The 18,633-nt window shown below is 43.6% G+C and overlaps 1 protein-coding gene across 4 annotated transcripts in view; it reads left to right on the forward strand.

The window, feature by feature from the left end:
• The window catches only part of zmiz1a (zinc finger, MIZ-type containing 1a), a 94,726-nt gene that overhangs the window by 25,150 nt on the left and 50,943 nt on the right, over positions 1-18,633 (forward strand). For 3 of the 4 annotated variants that reach the window (XM_018696785.2, XM_018696782.2, XM_018696784.2), the window contains exon 3: positions 10,169-10,245. The exons of the other annotated variant lie outside the window; for it this stretch is intronic. The gene's annotated coding sequence lies outside the window, so the exon portion shown is untranslated. The remainder of the gene's footprint in view (positions 1-10,168; positions 10,246-18,633) is intronic. 4 annotated transcript variants of the gene reach the window in all.

The following is an 18,633-nucleotide window of genomic DNA, read 5'->3' on the forward strand; positions in this document are numbered from 1 at the left end:
TACCAAAATAGATCAAGATGCATCAAGCAGGTGTTACATGGCTTTGTGTGTTTTGTATGGGAAGTTCCAGTTTCATACAATTTGGGTCTTATTTTCGTAGCTTGGCCGTTCTTGCTATGATAGAAGAGGTAAGAATGGGTAATAATAACATTCTACTGCTGAGATGGTGGGGCAAATGGGACATGGTATGCCTGGTTCAACTTTGATTTCAGCTAGAGGTAATCTGTTATAGATAATCTAACTGTTTACAATTTATCTGATCATGTGACCACTTGTGTCTCTTGCCTTGTCTGACTTAATTTTGGTAATAGCGTCAAGTTCTCTGATCTCAGAGCACAGAGTTATCATGACAAATAGAAGTGCTGGCAAAAACTACAGAAATAAGACCCATGTTTTTGTAAACCAGAAATTTCCCTTTAAATGTCTTTAAATGTTGATGTAATCTTTAATGACATCACTCCAGTAGACCGGCATCTTTGTGCGGCAGTCAGTTCACGATGTTATCCATCACTGGGTCTCTGTCTGGCGTCGTCAATTACCCAGAGGAAAACAACATTAGAGGCCTGAATGGGACACGGAGCCGTGGCAGGCCTGACATGGCTGTGTTATATGATTACACAACCTGTTGGCTGTCCGCCTGTCAAGTGTCTCCCAGCTCTGATGAATGGCTGCAATATGCCGCGCATCACAACGCACCACGCCACACACTCATTAATGGCTTCTCATGATGCCGGGGACGTTCCTCCAATGCCGCGGCAGGATTCACAGAGAGAGAGAGAGAGAGAGAGAGAGAGAGAGAGAAGGGGGTGGTAGTTGTAGCACGAGAGTGAGAGTGAGAAATGGCGTGCATGAATACTCCAACCTTGTTTCCGTGTCGCCATTCAAGGCGGTAAACAAAAGAAACATGGTGTCCTCATTTGAATAATTTCACAAATGGCGTGGCAAGGCGCCAGCGTCACAGTCACACGTAACTTTTAATGAACAAACAGAGGATGGCAGAAATAGGATGAGAACAAAAAACGCAGGGAGATGTAAGAATTATTATTTTTAAAAGTGCAACGCATATGTTTCTCAATGAGATACATACTTGTCCATCTGTGGCCTATTTGCATAGATTATCAGAAATGCAGCATGTGCCAGTGTGTGGGAACACTACAATAGAGATGCTTGAAGAAAGGAGTTTGAATCTGTCGTCTGTCGGATGCCATCTGAAGCTTAGCTGATTGCTCTTTCTTTTGGTGAATTAGGAGACGTGCTAACCAAGATCCTGTAAACTACTTGACTCCCAGCTATAACAAACAGATTTGATTCTCATAGAGACACTACTCCGAGAGGTTTTGAATTGAAAGGGTGAAATTTGTTCTGAATGAGCTATTTTCTAAGGAGGGAGATATTGTGTATGAGTGGCTGCGTGGCAACAAAGAAAAGTAGTTTTTCACAAACTGTGCCGGCCGTGGAGAGGTTATCTAAAACCTACATGACCCTAGACAACATTAGTTGGGGTGTTTATGGCTCTGTCAGACTTTTAGTGCGTAATGCCTACTGGGAAGCATCAGCCACATTTCAGGGGCCTCATTGATAAGCACATTCTTTCTCTTGATTTGACAGGTCTGTGCTCAATATACTGTGCCTCGGCTTTGTCTTGTCATATATTTTGCGTTGTGGCACATTAAAGTCAGTATTTTTATAGAAAGCGACACAGATGTTAAGAGATTTTCATTTCCACCTCACTCAGATGTGCCAGCGTTTTCAGGCTCGATGCCGTGGAGGAAAGTAACTGAACAGTGCTGCACCTGCAGTGTGTGCGTGTGTGTGAGAGAGAGAGAGAGAGAGGAGGAGACGGAGAGACAATCTGTCTGTATATTCCTCTATCTGTGTTCCTGTGTTATTGTATGTGTTCCTTCTCACAGCTTGAGTTTCTCAGTTTGAAATGCAACACCTGCAGATGTGTCTTGTAAACTGCAGCCCCCAGCTTCTCTCTCATTCAGAAGGGACCACTGAAACAAAGCAATTAAAGTAGCTCTCTAGATGGGGTGAAGATTTAATGCGCGGGTGTGACTGCCTGTGCATGAGTGTGTGAGTGATTATACATTGTTTTCACACCACAATCTTTAGATTGAACAGTAAAGGGATTGGCAGTCAAGCGAGAAAGAGGACAGCTCTGGGCCAGTCACAACATTAGCAGTTCTGTCATATTCATGTCTGTTAAAATATGGAGGTCAGAGGTCACTGACAACCTGTTGACATGGAGCAGATTTATGCAACAAGCGCGCACGCACACATGCAAACACAGAGGCAGCCACAGCCCAATTTTTGGCGCAGCACTTTACAGCAGTGGTTTCTTGTTGCTGCTGATCTTTGGGTCCTTCCAGCTCCAGATACCAGAGCCTGACCCTCCTAATTGAGAACGGCTGTGCCTTAGAAAGAGAGAGCTAAACAGACGGAGAGAGGGAGAACGGATTCTTAAGTGAACGTGAAAGAAAGTAAGAACAAAAGACTGAGCAAATGAAAGGAGCAAAGAGCTAGACCTGTGCAGGCCAACGCTGATCAAGTGGAGGAAGGCTGTGTGCTCAACAGTTGGCCTCATGAAAGCCGAACCTCCTTCCTCCCTTCCTCTGTCTACCCCCTCATTTCTGGCCATGAGCCAAACAGAGCCAAACACAATGTCCTAAATGTAGGTGTAGCTTTTCAATATAGTATGTGAAGGAAAGAAAAAGAAATAAGGGAAATGCTGTTGCAGAGTGGAGAGAGAACTGCATAAAGGAAAATCAAACCAGAGGGTTGGGAAGAGGAGCAGTAAGCTCAGTGACAGCTGCATGCATGTCATAGTGGGTGACGGTCTGTCCGTCTGTCAGAGCAGATATTTCTGTCTGTTTAGTGCTGCCTTACTGGCTGCCAGAGACACTCCTCATGTCATCGCTGGGTGCCTGCTGTCACTGGCTAAAAAGGAGAGAGGGAGTGGAGTGTGTGTTTGCATGCGTGTATGTGTGTGTAAGCGAGAGTGACAGAGAGAGAAACTCGAGCAGCTGTCTTGAAAGCTCCTCCGCTCTGTCAGTACATCTTGAATCTGCTTTCCCCTGATAACCTCCTCCGTAAGACAGTATTTCAGTCAGTTGTTTGGTCAAACGTCCAACGTTCTGCTGTTAAAGAAACACACTTTTTTTTGAAAGCAGCATGTTGCACAGATTCCCTGTTAAGTAATGAAAATACTAACACTGTAGATGCCCTTATACCCAGTGGAGCAGTTTTAAATGAGGGTTATCACAACAATCATTACCCAAGTTATCTATTTTAGCTGTCTTTCTTATCTCAAAGCTACATTTTCGTTCAACCTGACCTCATGTTTTTACTTTAAAGGTGCATTTTTGCTATTGCTATGTTACCAATGTCAGCATAAACAGCTGCATCCTTACTAAGACCTTCAACCATTGTTGCATTTACAAGACAAGAAGTTAAAATATGCCTCGGGGTAGCACTACTCCATCATTCTCTCATATTGTGACTTGCTGTCGCAAAGTTGTATTACGACATGGGGCAGGCTGGGGCTAGCATGCTAACATCAATAGAAGAAAATAAGTGATATAAATAGAGACAAAACAAGACCTGACATGGGCTGTGACTTAGGTGGGAGAATGGGTCTTTAATTAGTTATGTAGCTTGTGGTGGTTCTATCCTTAGGATGCAACAATCTGAGTTTTTTAGGCCTTGTATTTCCTTGGCCCCATTTGAATCCATCTTAAAACTGTGTCCAGTGGAGGCGGTGTGCACAATGTTATGTAATTTTGTAGTAGATATGGTGTATTGGTTAAACACAAGACAATACGACTCCAGTTATGAAGTACCAGAATGTATCTTTAGCATCCACTCAGTGTTGATTGATAGTAGGCGACTAGCATTATCTCAGAAAACTTGTAGCAGCTGTAGTGAAAAGACGTGGTGGTAGGCAGCTGAGTCTGTCAGTTTTGTGTAGGAGTTACAATTTACATGAAACATTAAATAAAAATAGCATACTGTTTTAATTTTCCTGGGTCAACTGAATGTGAGTGTGGGTGGCACAAAGAGACAGTGTAGAGCTGAAAATCACCTGAGAACAGTGGTTCACCTGAAATAGTTCCAAAAATGAATGTGACTAGTCTATGTAATGTATGTTGCAGATATTCAGTATTTTACCAGTTGTAAATTTCCTGAACAAAATAATAAATACTACAGACAACTGTTTACTAAAAGGTCTGACTGCTTATTTTGGATAATATTAGTCATAACGGCTGCTTTTATTTAACATACTGAAGAGAGAGGATTAGCTTGAAGCACATAGTTGATTTCAGTGTCTGCATTTTCATGACTTGAACAATGAATCTTGAACAACCAATCTCTTGAAGACATCATGTGTTCCTTTAAATCATGGGTTTCTGTTTCTTACTAGTATGGTGTATTTTTGCCTTAATTGCTGGCCATTGACTGTTTGATTGCAATCATCTGTTGTTGGAGCGCTGTTGTCTGATTACAAACATGTGTTTTTCGCCAACCGAGATGGCCATGGAGTGAGGTAATGGAATATTAAAAAAAATTTTTTAAGAACATTAGTGAGGCACAGTGGCTCGGTGGTTATCGTGAAGATTCAGAGCTTGCACCCACAAGGCGGCTGGGGTCGTTCAGTGTGAAGTTTGCACACTCTCCTGGTGTCAGCATGTGTTTTCTTTGGGCGCCGTGGCTTTCATGCAGCTTGGGTGAACCAGGGACTCTAAGCTGAGTGAAGGTGTGAGTGTGAACAACAGGCTAAGTGGATAGTGAAGTACCACAGTTTAGACATCACTTTTGATTTAAAGTTCCTCAGATATCTCAACTCTTCTTGAACTTTTATGGGATCTCTCAACAAGACAACAATGAACTGAGGAGGGTCATTTATTTCTCCAGATGTAATTCCCAGGCTGGAAAACCCCTGATTTTAGCAGTGGTATGTGCTTTCACAGTGACGTTGCCTATAATTTTGTGGCAGCCGTGACAACATTAGTCCAACTTTAGATGCTGTACTGTCAATGTTAGCTTCCTCTGCCTCCTCCGGTGCCATGACAGCCCTGTAACCACACACCGGTGTTTATGCTCTTTAGGTTAACACGGTTATCTCTGTACGTAACCGGAGCCCTCAACCTACATGGGCACTTGGCATACGTGTGTGGTTGCGTGTGTGTGTGATCTTGCAGCTGCAGGACCCGTCTCTTTCCCCCGCGTCTCTCTCCAGAAAGAGCTGCAGGGACTTGCCAGTATTTTCATTCCCTCTGGAGGCATTTCCGCACACTAACAAAGCCCGGCCTGCGTGATGAAACGGAGAGGAAGCAGCTTTTGTGAAGGGAGCAGCCGATTTTGGTGTGTGTGTGTGTGTGTGTGTGTATACTGCTGACCCTGACTAACAGTTTGTTACATGCAAATTTACTTTTGAGCTTGCAGTTCAGGTTGCTCCAGGCTCTTGTTTGCTGACAAACCTTCTGTAGCACAAGAACAAGCTTACTCTGTCTCCCATTCAGAAAACAAAGTTGCCTCCTGTTTGCCTCTAATTAAGTGGTATAATACCTAGCTTGTTGGATTGGTTAGTGTTTTTTTACAAGGCTTGTTAACCACTGGCCTTTCATAGTTTTCACTTCCTCTGTAGCCATTGCCAAAGGGAAATGTGCACTGTAGCTCAGGTCACAATTCTCCAGGGTGTCTGGCTCTGGGAAGGGACGGAATCGAACCAATAATAGTAGAAAATTGTCTCCTTTTTTTTTTTTTACAGTTCAGTAGAACTAACATAAAACATGCACTCTTTGCCCCCTGGTCTGCAATAAATAAGTAACACAGATTTAAATCAAAGGCATTCATGTCCAGCTTTGCTATTTTTTGGGTTGAGTGTCTGAGTATTAATTTTTCTCTTTGCTTGCTGGATACCCTTCATTTAGTTGGTGGTTTCCAGAAATAACTCCAGGGTTTTGGCAAGTGCTGAGGTCGAAGCTCACACGAAACATCATTTTTGCTGTCTCATTTGAGGTCATGACACAGCTACCGAAAATCGCGAAACTGTTTTTTCTTTTTAAATGGGAGCAACTGCAGGGTCTGGCAACCGCAGTATCGCTGAAGCTGAGATTTTCTCATGGGTTGTCTACGAGAGTCAGCGTCCTGTGGGTTGACAGCCAGGGCCCCTATGACACACGCTCATGCCCATAAACAGGGATTTGGCCCTCTGGAGAAAATAACCTTGATAATTGCTGGGTGCATATGGACCTGCCCACAGCAAGAGGAGGAGGAAGAGGTGGAGGAGGAGGAGGAGGAGACAGGGGTTGACTGAGGAGGAGAAAGAGAGGGAGAGAGCCACATCCGCTGGTGCATTCCTCCATGCTGTGTCATACTGGTGCCGAGTTTCCCCTCAGTTTGCACGGAGATTTCCACAAGGCGGAGGGTGCAAAGGGCCACTGACGCAGCGCTTGAGGCTGTAGACACTAACATTAAAAGTTTAACAAGCCACACATTCATAGACCCTACGCGGTAACTAAAAGACAACAAAACTGTTTAAAGAGTAAACATAAGACGACTGCTAGACAATGGTGAACAATGACTAGCTGGAGACATTTGGAGGTGGGATACAATAAAGAGAAGAAAAGACACAGCCCAGTGACCTAACTGTGGATGCGCTCATAGATTTTGACTCTCCTCTCCCACTCTCTTTCTGCCCTCATCACGTGGCCTCTCTGGTCTGGCTGAATTGGCATCATTACAGCAGCCAGGGCTGAATGTCTGTGGTTGGCTCGCCGCCCGTCTGCTTGCCTGTCATTCAGCTGGTTAAAGAGGCCTTGTTGAACCACTGCACTGTGCCCGGCTACTACAGGGCCATTCATGCCCGTAACGGTAGAAACAGCCAAGTCCTGTCATCAGCGCCAGCTAGCACATACCAATTTACTACTGGAAATGACAAGGGCATTTTGCTTGGTAAGCACAGTTTCCCCCAAGCAACCTCGTAAACCTTTTTTTTTTTTTTCAAAGTTTGGATTACATTTCTGAGAACGAGAAGCGCCCCTCTAACAGAGCAAGTGTCTTTAGACAAACACAGCGTTCACGTCTCAAATACGTTCTCTGTCTCTGTTGCATGTACGCCGCCTACATCGAGTGTAAAGTGAAATAGACTGATCTTTTCCCCAAGGAATTATACAACAACATCACAAAACAACAAAACAGATCCTTTGTGCTGCCTCGAATGCTGGAAATCTCAAAAAGAAGCCTTGAAAATACAGTTTGTCACTCAGAGTTTTTCGTCACCCCACCCCACCCCACGCTTGTCGGTTGCTCTGTCTGCCTTTGGCTAATGGCAGCTCATCCTGTCACAGATGACCTGTGCCTTAGTGAACCGTTCTCCGTCCTCTTCTCAGTCCCAGTGTGACACACAGAGAGAGGACATGCATGACTTCCTGCGCTCCCTCCTTTCTCTAACTCTTACTTTGCCTCTTCCCTCCTGCTCCCATCCTTCACTCCTCTGCTTTCTCCCCCTCTCTCATCCTCCCTTCCCTCTCTTGTCCTTTTTGTCTTCCCTCCCTACCCCTCGCTCCGTGTCTGCAGTCCTAACATCTTCCTGCTATGATTAGCAGTAGTGTTTTTTTCCCCAGCCAGTGTAATGTCTAGAGCCTCCTGTGTCCTTGGAAAGCAGCCTAATAAGCTCAGACACACACTGCTGTCTCTGCGCTCCACAGGCCTATTCTCCAGTGTCACCCAGCGCACACTGAGGTAAACAAAGACTGCCACACACACTTACGCGCGCACACTATCCTAGTGTGCTAATAGACCGGCGTACCAGCCCACCGAGGACAGCATTGACGCTAGCTTGCTAACGTTGACCTTCCGTGTGCCAATCACAACAAATCTGCTCCCCGATTTGAATATGGGGAGGAAAACAGTGTAAATTGAAAGCAGAAATCCCCCTGGTGTGAGACAAGATGAGCCTCTGAATAAATTATTCAGATGGCAGCCTCTTTGCTGCATGATTCTCGCCTTCTGCTACGTTTAATGGCATCTGTGATGACGCCCATTGGAGATTAATCCAGATGTAAGACGTGTGTGTGTGTGTGTGTGTGTGTGTGTGTGTGTAAGTGTGTATGTGTGCTTACATTTATATGTGTGCTTCTGCCTCTGTGTGTGTGTGGCCTGCTCACCCTTCTTCTCATGCATCCCGTTGTGTCGTGTGATGGGGAAACAAAGCCTCAACAGGGGAATTTATTTCTTCTCTGGAGAGGGCTGTAAATAAACAACTAGTGAATCAATGCCTCCATTTGTTTTTTCTCTGATAATTCTGCCTGTGTCGTGAGGCAGTGTGACAGTGTTTTGCAAGCCGGCGTAGCTCTCAGCAGCCATATTTCCTCTCGGCGAGAGTGAGAAAACATGCCACACCGGCCTCATGTTTCATTACTGGGTATCAGTAAATTACCGCATGCTTTTTTATATCACTCACTGAAGCTCATTTAGGGCCATGATGGAGCTTTTGTGTGAGTGGGAAATAACACCAGCATTAGATATTGAGATTTACAAATAAAGACACACAAGCATAGAAATTATCAGGTGCAATTGAATAGGAAAACCCCACAGCAGGTCCTGTGTTTCAGTCCGCTGTGTGTGAGCATCATTGATTTGCCACAAAAGGATGACCTTCCCCGACACAAACGCTTACAAATGTTTGAATATGAAATATTTTGCTTTGCCTGGGAGTACTCTGCTCGCAATATTTTTCTCAAGTATGTTTACATCATAATAAAAGTGCACAAAAGTGTGTTTGTAAGCCATTTTTCTTTTTTATGGATGATAAACTCTTAAAAGCTCTGAAAGGCTCAGTTCAGCTTCTGGTCACGCAGATATTTTATTTCAGTTTTGTTTTGGCTTCTGCTAAACAAAACATGATTTTTTTTTAATGTTGTGAGCACCATAAACAAAATTCCTTTCACCTCTGTTATATGAGGATGGGAGCAGAAATCTCACAGATGTATATCTTAATATCTGGGCAAATAAAACCCAAACCATCTCCACTGGCAGGTACCATTAGTGGTAAATGATTTTTTTTGGTGGGGTGACTCAGCCCTTTAAACTGGAGGAGTAAACAATTATTTTTCCTAATTGCAGTTCTGTGGTTCTCAGTAACAATAATGAGCAGAGCATAGGTCCCAGAAAATATGAGGGGAGTTACTTGTATTAGTTATGGTTCGATGACTAATAGAGGCAGAGAATAATGGTGTGCGTGGAGTGATCCAGGTTCTTCAGGAATAAAGGTAACCTCCCAGTGTGTAAACCTAGATTAGGAGCAATCATTCAGCTAATGCTACTGTTGGTAATGCCAACATGACTGCACATAAGAGACACTAATGAGCACCGGTTTACCATGGTTTTTTTGTGCTCAAGAACCCCTCTCTGTATCCTATATCCAAGTGTGAAATTACAATATCAGATCATATTTAGCTAATTAAACCCATATGACTAATTTAATTTGACTCAAATATGGGGGGAAATGAATAAATCATGGAGGCGTATTTAGCTTGCTAGCGCTGGTGTTAACAGTAATTAAATGTGGGGCAATCTGTAGCCTGTGAAGATAGCTCAAGTCTTTTCTTTTCCGCCTACTGTACGAGTACACGTGGAAAAAATGAGAGGCAGACGGTTTTGGGGAGCAGTCTGTAGCGGAATATTAATGAAATGATGTGGGAGTTTCAAACACAGAAATAAGTGAGTTAAAGATGCAGTCCTGTAAAGTAGGCTAGTGCATTAATAGTCAGCGAGTGGTCGTCCCATTAGCAGATCTGCACGTCGTAGTTAGAGGAGAGCCAGAAGTGGAGAGGAAATATTCCTCCATGATTAGAGCCTGGAGAGTTCAAAGACAGCTGCTTCTGCAACTAGATGGGCACAAAACACTCACAAGGAAAGATGAGAAATCAACTTGTATTTGTCATTTAAGCATTCTACATTTTATATTTGGCGGGGATTAGAGACACACATTCTCCAGCTCTGTCACTCCTTGTTATGTGTTTCCAATCTGTCAGCTGCACGACAGGGTGCTTTATTACATCTCGATAAATGATGCCACCTAAGTCTTGTTTTCCTATCACTAAAAAGCAGAGTTTTGTCACACTCCCTGATGTGCATTGCGTTCTGTTTTGTTTCATTTTAGACTGGCTCTGTGATTGATGAGGATTAAGGAACGGATTTTGCCTAATAGGAAACACAGGAACGTCCTCATCCACACTGGTAAGGATCCTGATTTATCACCTATGTCTTCATCCGAACAGTTAAGCATCGGCTCGCACGGTGAAACAGATACGCTTTCAGCGTGATTTTGCAAACAAGATAAGACAGCTGCAGTTTGGATTTAGTTTTTGTTTTTTGTTGTGTCACACCAGCCACCAAACACATTTTGTCCTAGAACAAAATGCACTGGTGATCATTTTATATAGTAACTGAGACCGAAGGCTGTGCTGTCAAAAACTCAAAGTCAAGTCATCTGTGAAGAAAAGTCCTTTTATTTTCCTGTGATACTGAAATTGATACCACACTGTGTCTCACACTATTATTACACTTTCATAGAACAATACTGGACCACGTGCATGTCAGAACATACTGAATTAATCGCCATGAGAGGTTGACCGCCGTTGTTTTGTATGAGAGCACATGTTTACTCGATGATTTACACGATTGGGATTGGGATTTTGTGGGTGATGGCATTTCCTCTTCACAGGGCAGACAGCTGGTGTTTGTCAGGTAACAGGGCAGGCGGTCTTAAGAGCCCACACAAGTTGTGATGCCAAGTCATTCTGTGCTTCACTGTATCACTGTTCTTCCTATGATGTGGTCGACTTAGAAAAAGCCCATTGGAAGGATGTTTACAAGACTGCGTTCTCGCGTGCATACTACAGCGGTGATATCTCTCTGGCTCTGCTTCAAGCTGTCCCGAGGGTGTGAAACCTGGACAGCGGTGAAAGCAGTGTTCAACCAATGGTTAGTTGCCATGTATGGCCATTGATCTGCCTCTATCAATACCAATATCAATCTCCAAGAGGAGAACTGCCCATCCCCATATTCTCATCCTCCAGTCATTTGCTTTCTTCCACAAGTCTCCATTTGATGCAAACACATGCATGAATACTGTGTTCAATTAGCCTTTGAACAGCATGAATATTATGTATTCAGTCAACCCTTGGACTGCATAAATATTAAGTGTTAATTTAAACCTTGCCTGAGAAGAAACACTTCATCTACATCATCACAGTGTCAAATACCTTTGACTGATGTGATGCATGATGTAATTGTGGTGAATGAGGATGTGAGGAAACATCAGACTGAAGGACATCCCATTATGGTCCCATTCCATTTGAGTAAAAGGAGACCTCGTCCCTCATCCCTCTGCCTTTGTTTGGGGAGGCTGCGCAAAATGTCGCCACCGTAGTTTGTATACGTGTGAAACGGCATCAAAGTGCTGGAAGGTGAATAATTTTTGGTGGCATCTGCACATTCTGCAATATGCTAATGAGCAAAGCTGCAAAAGCCAGATTGCCAGGAGAGAGAAGGGGAGATGGAGAGAGAGAAAAAAATAGGGAGGGAGCAGAGTGGAAAAGAGAGAAACAGACGGAGGCTGGTGTAAATTATGGATGCAACCTGCGATTTCCAAGAGGAAAAGAAAGGCAGGGAGAAACCTCAAGTCATGCATATCAGATTACGCATTTACCACATTTTCTTATCATGGTCCGTGAGCAAACCCCTATACAATCTGGCCCCTGTGTGTGTGTGTGTGTGTGTGTGTGTGTGTGTGTGTGTGTGTATTTCAGAAGAGAGAAAGAGAGAGAGAGCACTTACACATTCATCCATGTCGTGTTGTGTGGAGCTGTGTTGTGCTGTCAAGCGTTCTCTGAACTTGATATGACGTGTGTCGAAAGCTGTGTTTACTTTCACTGCACTATTGTGTGGCCTTGCTCTGTATTGTGTGTCTCAGTGTGCGTCTACAGTCACATGGCCCCTGATAGTTAACAAATATTGTGTTAGCACTGAGCGCACACATGGACACAGTGGCAAATTTGTTGCTGCTGTTACTTAACATCAGTCACACTGTGGATATATATGACGTTGTTCAACTTGTCTAATAATACATGTAATGCTGAGTTGCCCGTTTTCCTTTTGTTCAAAAAGCTTATTTCTCATTATATATTTTGCCTGCTTGAGCAATTCTAAGTAAGTAGAGTTAAGTAAAAATGAGTGTTCGTGTCCCACTACCACATCCCACCCTTGTGTGCCAGTCCCCTAACAGTCTGTGTGAATAATGGATCCATTCTTGAGTCATGTCTGTGACTGAGGCCTGTGCAGTGGTGTGGTTTCCCCACCAGAGGTGGAGGTGGAGGAGACGGGAGGGGCTGGTGGTCTGGAAATAGCTCTGCCTGAGCTGGGAGCACCTTAGGTGGGCCTCTGTGCCAGCCTCACCTTCCTTTAACATGCTCGCATGATAATAAAAGCGCAATTCTGCTAGAGAACCTGGCGCATATCATGCACCTATTTTCCAGCCAGGTTGAAAGGAAATATGGTTTAACCTGTCTCCATTCAGCTTTGCTGCCTGAGCAAAGATGGCAGGAGAATAAGAAAAAGGGCTACGTTTTCTAAGAATTGGACAGGAGCCACGTTACACTTAAAGAGAGAAGTGTCTGTGCCGGGAACAGAAAGTATGAAGCTGCCCTGGATCTAGCCTGCATGTAAATGTGTGTTAATGTGCAAAGTAGGTCATTTATTTGGAGCAGGGACAGCCGTAGTGTGCCTCTCTGGAGCGATGTCAGAGTGGGGAATCATTTCATAAGCAGACACATTGCTGGATTTGGTGAACTGCGCTAGGGATTTTACATATACAGATATTTTGTTTATATGTCAAACCCAAAGTCTAATATTCCAGAAGGGAAGGGGGGGGGGGGCTGAAGGTGAAAATGGCTGTGGTCAATCCAGAGACAGCATCAGTAACCACAACCACAGATAGCAGCCTAAAAATCAGACTAAATCAGATTACCAAACAAACAGCTAAGAGGATTAATTCTGATCTTTCTCTCTCTCTCTTTTTTTCATCAGACGGACATTAAATCTGCAATCTGTAAAATCCCTTCAAATGATTTTCTATTTTACTTTGCGGCCCTCATTTTCTGGTCACATGTTTGGAGTGAAGCTCTTTCTGCTCTCAGTGAACTCTGCCCTTTTGTTCTGCCTTGAGGCCTCTAGAAATTGCTTTACTAAACAGGGTATCATATCGGTCTTTAAAAATATCTTTGTGGGGTACAACACGAATCTGACCTCTGATCAGATGCTGCACTGCTGGCTGTTAAGCCCCGTAATGTTATAATAACATGTTCCACCCAGCACACTTGCTGTTAGGAATAAAGCTGCGTTGAGAGGCGCCTGTGGCTCTGTGGTTTTCGCTTAAACAAGCAGAGCAACGTTCACTGGCACAGACATAATTAATATAAAACATGATATATGGAAGGTAATAATTACACCTTGTCCCTGCCTTTCAGAGATCAAAAATGTAGCTGTCTTTCTTAGAATTAATCTCAGGAATGATTGTTGGTTTACAGGGAATCAGTGGCAGTACAGTATGTTCTCTGGAAAAAAAGACTGTAGATTAATTTGGTTAATATTTCATAAAGCTTACAAAGGCAGAGGGCATTTGAGGCTTTTCAGATTATTTGTTCTCAGCCAATATTACACACCACGATTGAGCCGCTGCGCCGCTGTGCTGCAAAGTCTACAGCTCTCGAGCACAATGCCAAGACAAGGCACTTGCTGTTAAAAGTGTTTGTCTGTGATAGCGTTGTTTGTGAAATGGGAGCCGTTCAGATGCATTGCTCCTTTTTCCTTTTGCCCTGATCTGATTCAAAAGGGGCTAGTGCAGGCACAGCATCGTATCACTCTCCTGAGTGCTGATAAACTGCTAAGAGATTTGTATTAATATCCTCGCTGGTACTCTTTGATATCAGCTGATTCATTTTTGAATCTCCTGCTCGCCTACCCACGCACACCTCAACTAAACACAAAAGTACAATACGGCATCGCTCTTGACAGCTTTGACAAACTGACAGTACCACTCTCAATCACTCCCTCTCCCGCCCTCCCTCTTGCTCCCTCTGATAGAGCTGTATATTGTAACCAACAAGACTGTAATCAACGCAAACCTAATCAAATCATTGCTCCGACAAGCAGCCCTGGCTGCCGGGCTTCCACGAAAACACATCTCAAATCAAGAGGCAGGCTGCTTGTACGGCAGTGTGTACTGTAACCAGCCGCTGCATGAAATGTCAGGAGAAGTAGGATTATTTTCGAAAATGTCACTGACAGCATAATAGCTCAGTAGAGGAGTGTCTCATGCTATGTCTCTATCTCATGTCAGCAGGTGTGATGTGTGACTCTGTGTGCGTGTGTTTCCGAGTGCGCGATAATAAAAGCCACTGTGCACAAATGTGAAAGTAAGTAGAAGGCTGATTGTGTTGACTGAAACTGGTGTGTGATTGGCAGTGTGTGCAAGCCCTTGAGTTAGCCATTAAAGTGTGTGTTTTAGATCTGCACAAACAAACGCACATCTCCAAACCTCCTCATTTTCGGTAGCAGGAAAGCTGCCCGGGCACTGGGACAACTTGTTTGTGTATCTGTGCGTGCACTCCTGTGTGTATGTGTGTGTGTGTGTGTGTGTGTGTGTGTTTGCAGCGTGCGCCTAATTCAGACGAGGCTCATTCCAAGATTTGGTTAACCGAGTTGGCTCGCCCTATCACATTGCCACAGAGTGTGCAGTTGCTTCGGCCTCTGTTTCATTTAGCGGCACCCACGCTCTTGTCCTCCTGCCATGAAAACACACAGGCACCCGTGCTTCTTCTGCGCCCCAACAGACACACGCACACGTGCACACACACACAGCTGAATGAGAAAGTGACAAAGTTAGAGAGAGAGAGAGAGAGAGAGAGAGAGGGAGAGAGTGAGAAAGAGGAAAAAATGAGAAAGTACCAATTAAGCTCCTCAGACAGTTCTGCCAACAGACATCAGGGGGTTGGAGGCGGAAAGTGTTTGTGTGTGTGTGTGTGTGTGTGTGTGTGTGTGAGAGTCTGTGTGTGTGTTTGTGTTGGAAAAGGGGTAGGGGGGTGTTTGACTAGAGCAGTGGTCTCTAACTTTGTGTTATGCTAAGTCAGTTTTGTACTTTTCAAGTTTGAAACATCTCATTATGGCGAGGTGTCAGCAACCTGCTGTGGAGGCTGTCAATTATCAAGAGCTTGTAGCTTTTTATGTTTGTTTTTTGACCATTTAGCGCACACACATTGGTGTAATATTTTCCTCTATGCTTGTTCCTTCTGCTGAGTTTTACCATTTATATACAGTAACTCGGTTCACATGATTTAAATGTAAAAATATCTGAAACCTATAACCTGATTATGAGGTGCTTTTGCATCATGTTTCTCCAAGATTAAGTGTCTCTAAAATAGTTTACATTGTGTACATATACACAACCACATATAGCTAGATCCTTAAATGCTTGCTGTGTGTGTACATGCTGATCATAGTTTCATAAGTCCCTATAGAATACAGAAAGTAACAGCAAATCCTTACATTTGAAAATGTGGAACAACACAATTGTTAAATCATTTAAACAGTTAATTGATTATCAGAGTTGTTGTCAATTTTCAAATCATTCAAGCACAAAAAATGTCTTTGTCTTGCTTTCAGACTTTCATGCCTGCAACCAGTAGCTAATCCTTAATCCAAACAATCTTAGAGACAGAGAAACTCTTGCTGTACTGCCAAATGAAGCCTCCTCCTCTGTTCTGTGTTCGTGCTGTGAAACAAAAGGCTAGTTGGGCCAAATCAGGACTGACATCATTGGCAACAGCTGCGGGGCTGCATGTACTGTGTGTCTACGTGCGGGCGTGTGTGTGTATGTCTCTGCGTGTTTACGTCTGTGTGTGCGTGTGTTTGTGTCTGTCAAGACGAGGTGACCTGATTGCTCAGCTGAGCAGTGAGGGAAGACCCAACCTTGTGTTGTCAGAGTAGCACCAATGAGGGGGGGAAAAAAAAAAAGAGATGGACCACAATGCACCCTGGCTGGCACCCCCTCCCCTCTCACAGTCCCTCCGTGTTTTGTGTATGTGCCATACCCCCACCCTGGTCGTACACACACACACATACACACACACTGGCACTCCTGACCATGTCAAAGCAGATTTTGAGATGAAAAATGATCCACCACTGGCTGCGCACTGCTGTATCAGCTCCCAGCTATAGTGTGGTGGGTCAGGCCAAATTCTGTTTAAAGAGCCCTTACCCTTATTGCTGTAAAGATAGAACTAGTTACAACTGGACCTCTCCTCTCTTTTCCTCTCTTCCCTGACCACAATCAGTCCACGTCACGGTAATTCAGCATTTTGGTCTGATTCCTTCAATAATTTCCATGTACAGTATATACTTTCATTATTTTATATGAAGAAAGGAAACTAAAGAACTTTTTACAGCTTGATGTGGGAGTTTTTCACTCAACCAGCCACAGGGGCTGACAGTCTGTAAAACCTGCAATGAAACATGTCTCACTCTGCCTCAAGGAGCTGTTAACCCACTTAAATGAGTTGAATTTGTTTGGGTTTCAGTAGATGGTTTTGCTATTACATGATGGCCTAAACTCTGTTTGAAGAGGCCTTTCTTTTCTGAGAAAACAGCTTTAGAGGACCTGCAGAATTTGAGTCCTTTTCAGCATGAGTGCAGTCCCATTTAAAGATAATAACTAACAGCACAAAGCATTGACTACTAGCAGCTTTAGTCTAAAAATATATAGCAGTAGATGTTAGTGTTGGCCTTCAGAAAACAATATCAAGGGAACACTAATTTGTTAGTGCCAGGAAAAGGTGTGTGGCCTCATCATTCACCCTCCCTAGAATGAACACATAAAGTGCCTTCTCAACACGTACACATACACACACGCACAAACAAAAATGGCCCCCGATCTCCTGGGGCCTCACCTCAGTGGCCCTGTGGCGAACCGTGTGTTTGTGTGTGAGGTTTAATAACCTTACTAGGGCCAAACCACCCCTGCTGCTCCTCTCTTCTTACTCCCTGCACACCTTTCTGTTTTGTCCAGAAGAAGGAAAAGAGATAGGATGGATCTCAAGCAGCTGCCTCAAGGAGGTGGGGGCAACTGCTGGAGAGAGGGAACAAGGCTGGAATGAGAGCTGCAGGGCGGGAATGGTGAAGGTGAGGATGACTAATTGAAGAGAGGGAAGCACAGAGAGAAAGCAAAGAATGCAGCAGTATTGATGTAGCTCAGATAAGTCAAGGATTAGTGGATCCACGATGTGCTCGGAGCTGCCCCCCCCATTCACAAGAGCCAGTGGTGAAGAGGCTCCTCTTAATGAACTGTGAAAAGGAAAAGGAGATGCTAACACGTACACACATGGACATTTATGCCATTTATACTGCAGATAGGTTTCTTTTATTAACTCCACTCCATTTATGTAATCAGCACGTGTGTGTAGAGCTCTAGTCTTTAAGGGAAGCCTTCACCTCATACCTTAGTGTCAGTAATATTTAAGTCTGGTGATTTTCTATATTTCTCTTATTGTCAACAAATCCCATAAAAACAAAAAAAAAAACAAATAACGAACAATTAATTGATCGTCTAAGTATTTTCTGTATAGCGAAAGCCTGATGTAGCTTATTCTACGGTGCCATAATCCTCCATTACTTGTCAGTAAGCCACACATGTTCCTTCATCATGTTGAACATGGGCACTGATAGTTTATTTCCATCCCTTTTACAGCACCCTAGCTGCTGTAAATATTATACTATATACTTGTGACTTGTAAGATTTCTGTCGTCAGTAGGAGTGAGGGCTGAGCGCCACAGGCTAAAAATATTGAGAAACATTTTGTATAAATACTAAAAAACATTTTTGTGTCATTTTCCTGGATTAACAAAAATATGTAACAATGCAAAATATAGTATGTTAATATGTTTTTTTCTAAAAATCACTTTTTTAATTTAAGAAAACATATCAAACTTCTCATAGAAGTACATCAGCTTTTAATGCCATCTGACTTCTTTGCTGCATGCTGGCTTTATTCAGATTTCTGTCTCTCACATTTATGCTCAAGTTATCACCCACACAAAGCCACATATAGATGAACATATGCAGACACACAGAAGGAGTCTACCTTTTTTTTTAATGGAACAAGAGCTGGAGAAACACAGTAGTCGCACTTCATGCTCCTCCTCCGCCTCCCCCTCTTTTCTCCACTTTCCTCTCGACTCTGTCCGTCCTTTAACAAAGACTCGACGTATCTGCTGGAGAAACATGAGCAGTGCATACTTGCTGTGTTTCTTTTGTTACTCTCTCCAGACACACACTCGCCACTGCAGCAGATACAATAGACAGAGTCACAGTAATATCTGCGGCTCATGTTGAGAAATGCTTGCTTAAAGTAAGGACTGCTTGTGCTTATGAGGAAATGGATACACAAGACTCACTTGAATGTGAGTTTTATGTGTCACTGAAGGCCCCTTTATGTGCCTGTTGAATTGTTTGTGTACCGCGTGGCCTTGGTGTGTACTAGTGCATGTCTGTGTAGATTGAACAGGTGTTTC

Source organism: Lates calcarifer, linkage group LG16_LG22, assembly GCF_001640805.2.
Source record: "Lates calcarifer isolate ASB-BC8 linkage group LG16_LG22, TLL_Latcal_v3, whole genome shotgun sequence".
NCBI lineage: Eukaryota > Metazoa > Chordata > Actinopteri > Centropomidae > Lates > Lates calcarifer.